General features: G+C 43.8%; 1 protein-coding gene across 2 annotated transcripts in view; it reads right to left on the bottom strand.

Annotated features, from left to right (window-relative positions):
• TBL1X (transducin beta like 1 X-linked) overlaps nucleotides 1-6,826 on the bottom strand; it is a 234,818-nt gene extending 227,992 nt beyond the window's left edge. For both annotated transcript variants that reach the window (XM_017862666.1, XM_017862668.1), the window contains exon 1: nucleotides 6,759-6,826. The gene's annotated coding sequence lies outside the window, so the exon portion shown is untranslated. The remainder of the gene's footprint in view (nucleotides 1-6,758) is intronic.
• Between the last annotated feature and the right edge of the window lie 1,026 nt (nucleotides 6,827-7,852).

Below are 7,852 nucleotides of genomic sequence, written 5' to 3' on the forward strand. Positions count from 1 at the left end.
AATCCTTTCCCCATTGCTTGTTTTGGCAGATTTGTCGAAGATCAGATGGGTTGCAGATGTGTGGTGTTATTTCTGAGGTCTCTGTTCTGGTCCACTGGTCTATATGCCTGTTTTGGTACCCGTACCATGCTGTTTTGGTTACTGTAACCTTGTAGTAGTTTGAAGTCAGGTAGCGTGATGCCTCCAGCTTTGTTCTTTTGCTTAGGATTGTCTTGGCTACAAGGGGTCTTCTTTGATTCCATATGAAATTTAAAACAGGTTTTTCTAATTCTGTGAAGAATGTCAATGGTAGTTTGATGGGAACAGCACTGAATCTATAAGTTACTTTGGGCAATATGGCTCTTTTCATTATATTGATTCTTCCTATCCATGAGCATGGAATGTTTTTCCATTTGTTTGTGTCCTCTCTTATTTCCTTGAGCAGTGATTTGTAGTTCTCCTTGAAGAGGTCCTTCACATCCCTTGTTACTTGTATTCCTAGGTATTTTATTCTCTTTGTAGCAATTGTGAATGGGAGTTCACTCATGATTTGGCTCTCTGCTTGCCTACTGTTGGTGTAAAGGAATGCCTGTGATTTTTGCACACTGATTTTGTATGCTGAGACTTCACTGAAGTTGCTTGTCAGTTCAACAAGTTTTTGGGCTGAGATGATAGGGTTTTCTAAACACAAAATCATGTCGTATGCAAACAGAGATAACTTGACTTCCTCTCTTCCTATTTAAATACCCTTTATTTATTTCTCTTGCCTGATTGTCCTGGCCAGAACTTCCAATACTATGTGGAATAGGAGTGGTGACATAGGGCATCCTTGTTTTGTACCAGTTTTCAAAGGGATGCTTCCAGCTTTCGCCCATTCAGTATGACATTGGCTGTGTCTCTTCCAGGTTTTGGTATTGGGATGATGCTGGCTTCATAAAATGAGTTAGGGAGGAGTCCCTCCTTTTCAAATGTTTGAAATAGTTTCTGAAGGAATGGTACCAGCTCCTCTGTATTTCTCGTAGAATTCAGCTGTGAATCCATTTGGTCCTGGGCTTTTTTTGGTTGGTAGGCTATTAATCACTGCCTCAATTTCAGAGCTTATTGGTCTATTCAGGGAATCAACTTCTTCCTGGTTTAGTCTTGGTAGGGTGTATGCGTGCAGAAATTTATTCATTTCTTCTAGATTTTCTAGTTTATTTGCATAGAGGTGTTTATAGTATTCTCTGATGGTAGTTTGTATTTCTGTGGGGTCAGTGGTAATATCCCCTTTATCATTTTTTATTGTGTCTATTTGATTCTTCTCTTATTAGTCTAGCTAGCGGTCTATTTTGTTAATTTTTTCAAAAAACCAGCTCCTGGATTTGTTGGTTTTTTGGAGGGTTTTTTAATGTCTCTATCTCCTTCAATTCTTCTCTGATCTTAGTTATTTCTTACCTTCCGCTAGCTTTTGGATTAGTTCGCTCTTACCTATCTAGCTCTTTTAATTGTGATGTTAGGGTGTTGATTTGAGATCTTTCTAGCTTTCTGATGTGGACATTTGGTGCTATAAATTTCCCTCTTAACACTGCTTTAGCTGTGTCCCAGAGATTCTGGTACATTGTCTCTTTGTTCTCATTGGTTTCAAAGAACTACTAGATTTCTGCCTTAATTTCATTATTTACCCAAGAGTCATTCAGGAACAGGTTGTTCAATTTCCATGAAATTATGTGGTTTTGAATGAGTTTCTTAATCCTGAGTTCTACTGTGATTGCACTGTGGTCTGAAAGACTGCCTGTCATGATTTCAGTTCTTTTGCATTTGCTGAGGAGTGTTTTCTTTCCAATTGTGTGGTTGATTTTAGAATAAGTGCCATGTGGCACCAAGAAGAATGTATATTCTGCTGATTTGGGGTACAGAATTCTGCAGACTTCTACTAAGTCCACTTAATCCAGAGCTGAGTTCAAGTCCTGAATATCCTTGTTAATTTTCTGTCTCACTGATCTAATACTGACAGTGGGGTGTTAAAGTCTCCCCCTATTATTGTGTGGGAGTCTAAGTCTCTTTGCAGGTCTCTAAGAACTTATTTTATGAATCTGGGTGCTCCTGTATTGGGTACATATATGTATTTAGAATAGTTAGTTCTTCTTGTTGAATTGTTCCCTTTACCATTATGTAAATGCCCTTCTTTGTCTGTTTTTATTTTTATTGCTTTAAACTCTGTTTTGTCAGAGACTAGGATTGCAACCCCTGCTTTTTTTTCTTTTTTCTTCTTTTTGCTTTCCATTTGCTTGGTAAATTTCCCTCCATCCCTTTATTTTGAGCCTGTGTGTGTCTTTGCATGTAAGATGGGTCTCCTGAATACACGATACCAATGGGTCTTCACTCCTTATCCAATTTGCCAGTCTGTCTTTTAATGGGGCATTTAGTCCATTTACATTTAAGGTTAATATTGTTATGTGTGAATCTGATCCTGTCATAATGATGTTATTTGGTTATTCTGTACACTAGTTGATGCAGTTTCTTTGTAGTGTCATTGGTCTTTATATTTTCGTGTGTTTTTGCAGTGGCTAGTACCGGTTTTTCCTTACTATATTTAGTGCTACTTTCAGGAGATATTGCAGGGCAGGCCTGGTGGTAACGAAATCGCTCAGCATTTGCTTGTCTGGAAAGGATTTTATTTCTCCTTCGCTTACGAAGCTTAATTTGGCTGGATATAAAATTCTGGGATGAAAATTCTTTTCTTTAAGAATGTTGAATATTNTACTGACAGTGGGGTGTTAAAGTCTCCCCCTATTATTGTGTGGGAGTCTAAGTCTCTTTGCAGGTCTCTAAGAACTTATTTTATGAATCTGGGTGCTCCTGTATTGGGTACATATATGTATTTAGAATAGTTAGTTCTTCTTGTTGAATTGTTCCCTTTACCATTATGTAAATGCCCTTCTTTGTCTGTTTTTATTTTTATTGCTTTAAACTCTGTTTTGTCAGAGACTAGGATTGCAACCCCTGCTTTTTTTTCTTTTTTCTTCTTTTTGCTTTCCATTTGCTTGGTAAATTTCCCTCCATCCCTTTATTTTGAGCCTGTGTGTGTCTTTGCATGTAAGATGGGTCTCCTGAATACACGATACCAATGGGTCTTCACTCCTTATCCAATTTGCCAGTCTGTCTTTTAATGGGGCATTTAGTCCATTTACATTTAAGGTTAATATTGTTATGTGTGAATCTGATCCTGTCATAATGATGTTATTTGGTTATTCTGTACACTAGTTGATGCAGTTTCTTTGTAGTGTCATTGGTCTTTATATTTTCGTGTGTTTTGCAGTGGCTAGTACCGGTTTTCCTTACTATATTTAGTGCTACTTTCAGGAGATATTGCAGGGCAGGCCTGGTGGTAACGAAATCGCTCAGCATTTGCTTGTCTGGAAAGGATTTTATTTCTCCTTCGCTTACGAAGCTTAATTTGGCTGGATATAAAATTCTGGGATGAAAATTCTTTTCTTTAAGAATGTTGAATATTGGCCCCCAATCTCTTCTGGCTTGTAGAGTTTCTGCTGAGAAGTCCATTGTTAGTCTGATGGGCCTCCCTTTGTAGGTCATGACCTAGCCTTTCTCGCTCTAGCTGCCCTTAGTTTTTCCTTCATTTTGACCCTGGAGAATCTGATGATTATGTGTCTTGGGGTTGATCATCTCATAGAGTATCTTAATGGTGTTCTCAGTATTTCCTGAATTTGCAGGTTGGCCTGTCTTGGTAGTTTGGGGAAGTTCTCCTGGATAATATCCTTAAGTGTGTTTTTCAGCTTGTTTCCATTCTCCCCATCTCCTTCTGGTACTCCACTCAATCGTGGGTTCGGTCTTTTTATGAGGTTCCATATTTCTTGGAGGCTTTGTTCATTCTTTTTTCTCTATTCTTGTCTGCATGTCTTATTTCAGTAAGGTGGTCTTCAAACTCTGATATCCTTCCTGCCGCTTGGTCGATTCAGCTGTTGATACTTGTTTGTGCTTCACGATACTTGTATATGCTTCACGAAGTTCTCGTGCTGTTTTTCAGCTCTACCAGGTTGCTTATGTTCCTCTCTAAACTGGTTATTCTAGTTAGCAATTCCTCTAACCTTTTATCGAGGTTCTTAGCTTCTTTGCATTGGGTTAGAACATGCTCCTTTACCTCATTGTAGTTTTTTTATAACCCTTCTTCTGAAGCCTACTTCTGTCAGTTCGTCCATCTGATCCTCCGTCCAGTTCCGTGCCCTTGATGCAGAGATGTTGCAATCATTTGGAGGAGAAGAGGCACTCTGGTCTTTTGGGTTTTCAGCATTTTTTCATTGATTCTTTCTCATCTTCGTGAGTTTGTCTAGTTTCAGTCTTTGAGGCTACTACCCTTGGATGAGATTTTTGTGGGGACCTTTTATTTTATTGTTGTTGTTGATGCTGTTGTCACTTTCTGCTTGCTTTTCTTTCAATAGTCTAGTCCCTCTTCTGTAAGGCTGCTACAGTTTGCTGGTGGTTCACCTTCAGTCCTTATTCATCTGATTTGCTCCCGTGCCTGGAGATGTCATTCAAGGATGCTGGAGGGCAGCAAAGATGGGTGCCTACTCCTTCTTCTGGGACCTCTGCCCTCAAGGGGCACCAACCTGATGCCAGCAGGATCGCTCCGGCACAGGGTACCTGACAAGCCCTGTTGAAGGGTCTCACCCAGTTAGGTGGCAAAGGGAGCAGGACCAGTTTCATGGAGTACTCTGCCCCTTGGTGGAGAGGGTGTGTTTTGCTTGGGGGAAACCCACTTGTCTGGGCTGGCAGATTCCTTGGAACTACCAGGAGGAAAAGCTAAGTCTGCTGGTCAGCAGAGACTGCGGCCACCCCTCCCCTACGGGCTGAGGCCCAGGAGATCCGAATTCTGTCCCTCAGCCTTTGGCTGGAGTTATTGGAGATCCTGCAGGGAAGCCCCCCCCCCACCCCAACTAAGGAAGGATGGGTAGGGATTGGGCCTGAAGAGGCACTCTGGCCGCAGACTGCCACAGTCGGTGTGTTGGGCTGTGGGGACAAGTCTTGGGGCCAAGTTGTCCAGCCTCCCAGGCTCTAGGAGGGAAAAAGCATAGCCTGTGGCTATAGAAATGGGTGCCACCCTTCCCCCCGTCCAGGGAGCTTAGCATATTAGGCAGTTGCCAGTGCCAGTGCTGCCTGCTACCACTCCCCACAGGAGCTCAAAGGGCTTAGACAGCAGGCAGCTGCAGCCGGTACTGGTCACCCCTCCCCAAGGAGTTCCGTAAACTTAAGCAGATTCCAGCTGAGAGGCTGTAAGAATCTGCATGTTCCGGGGTTGGGATGCTAGGTCCCGGTGGCATGGGTTCACAAGTGGGATCTTCCAATCCATGGGTCTTACAGTTCCCTGAGCTGGGTAGTGTGCTCACTCACTGCCTGCCTTGGCTGGGGTGAGGGGGTTCCCCTTCCCCGTGTGGCTCTCAGGTGGGCCGCCACACCACACTGTTCTTCCTTCTCTCTGTGGGTCACGCCAGCCTTCTAGTCAGTTTTGATGAGAGAACCTGGATACCTTGGTTGCTGGTGAAGGATTCACATGCTTATTAAGGATTTTTCTGATGGGAGCCTCTGAACACCGTGGCTTCTAGTTGACCATCTTGGCCCCGTCCTCCATAAAATGTTTTCAAATTCACTGATTTGAGTCCTGGAGGCTTGGAAGTCCAAGATCAATCAGCCTACATATGGTGATGACCTTCATGAGTTCTGCAGGCTGAGAAGTTCACGATTAAGGCACCAGCAGGATTGATTATTTGGTGAGGGATGTTCTCTGCTTCCTTCCAACATGGCACCTTGTCGCTGTATCATCCAGAGGGCAAAGGGGAGGAACACTGTGTCTTCACATAGCAGAAAGTGGAAGGGCAAGAGACTAGAAATCTTCATTCTTTCAAAAAAGCTTTAGGCCTTGAACAGCAGAGATGAAAGAAAGAAAAATGGTCCCTGCCTTTTAGGAACTTACTATGTGTTCACATCCACAAAGCAATTGGAGAGAGTAGTCTATTAGGGACATGGGTTTGGAGCAAGACAGAAATGAATGTGAACCCCAGCTCTGCTCCCTGCCAGCTGGTAAGTAACCCATGTTTCTGGAGGGGAGGTTCTACGTGTATGGGAAGAAAGGTGAGAAGCTCAGCAGCCTGCACTCAAGACTAGCATCATAAGCAAAGCTGGGCGGGAGGACAGAAACACCAGCTGCCTGCACAGGCACTAAGCAGAGAATATGAGATGGATACATAATGGGTGGCCCCGTGATAGACAGCTTGAACTGGAGGAGGCATTTGACTGAGCAGCCAGTGAGGAAGCAGGGCTGGTCTTGAGCAAGATAAGTGTGTAACTGTGAAGGAGACCCACCTGTCTATCAATGTTCTAGGTCCACAAGAAAATGTCAAAAGAAAACAGGTGAAGTTACATTTAATAATATGTTCTATTTTACTCCATGTATCCAAGTGATCATATCAACATGTAAACCGTATTACATTATCAATAAGATATCTTGCACTTTTTCTTTTTGAACTAAGTCTTTGAAATCCAGTGTGTATTTTATACTTCTACAAGGCATCTCAATCTAGACTGGCCACATTTCAAGCACTCCACAGCCACATGTGGCCCATGGCTACCATACTAGAAATTGCAAAGCTACATGGCAACAAAATAATCCAAGGAACTCCCAGAGGAGGCTGTAGGCTATGGGAGAAGGGGCGGAGGGCGGAGAGGAGAAAATCTCACAGGAAAGAATTTCCAACAGGGCAAGAAGAGGGAAGTATAATTTGCTGTACCTTTCACGGTGGGCCTGGTGCTCTGCGAGGCATCTGATATGATTTCCTCCACCCTCACGGAAATCTGGAAGAAACAGTAAAATAGCAGTGTCACATACCTGACAAGAGCCTAATAGTACATCAATAATAAAGTCAGTATTATCCCATTTTGTTGTGCTAACAACAAGGCATGATGAGGTTAACAAACTTGCAGGCGGCAAGACTTGGCCCAGGGCATTCCAAAGCTCAAGGTCCCTTCCTTTTCACCAGGGAGACCCCAGAGTCCACCATCACAGTAGCCTTTGGCATTAGCTCCCTGAACTGCAACAGTGGAGAAGGCAGCCCCCAGGGGTCATCACAGATCACCATGGTCCAAGGAGCAAGAGAAGCATAGCTTTGCCATCTCACTGAGGCCCAAACTCAATCATCAAGCTGTCTGAGTCCCTCACCACAGTCCAGGGCCACAAGGTGCTGGGCTCATCCATGTTCACAGTAACTCTTGTTATGACGATGGATGCCAACAATGGTATCTTTTGCACACTCACTCTGAGTGACATGGGAAAAGAGAGCTTTGCATGTATTGCCTGTCAAACTCCAAAGTCAATCAAGACAGATGTTACTATGCCCAACTTGCTCTCGGTCACACCATTAGGATGGGTGGGGACTGAAATACAGGTCAGTCTGACTGCAAAGTCCTTGTACTTGACCCCCCTTATGCTATGAGGTCTCCACTCATGATCCCCTGAAAGAGTCCTGTGTACTGTCCAGCTACACTGTCCTATGTGGTGAGAAGAAAATGAATGAGGACTGGGGCATCTAGGGCTTCCCACAGACTCACAGAGCTTCTGGCTGCCAGCCCCTCTGACACTGATGGCCAGATGGTCTTGGCTGCTGTGGGGCTGCCCTGTGCACTGTGGGATGCTCAGCAGTACCCCCGCTCTCCATCCATTAGATGACAGTAGCACTCCTTAACCCAGTGTGACAACCAAAACCGTCTCTAGACATTGCCGAGTGTCCCCTGGGGAACAAAAATTACCTTTCTGATTGAAAAGCAATGCACAGACATCCCCCACCTTCCCCGGCAGACATTAGGATGGGTTGTGCATGCTCTGGGC

Source organism: Rhinopithecus bieti, unplaced genomic scaffold (genome assembly GCF_001698545.2).
Source record: "Rhinopithecus bieti isolate Rb0 unplaced genomic scaffold, ASM169854v2 scaffold_66091, whole genome shotgun sequence".
Taxonomy (NCBI): Eukaryota; Metazoa; Chordata; class Mammalia; order Primates; family Cercopithecidae; genus Rhinopithecus; species Rhinopithecus bieti.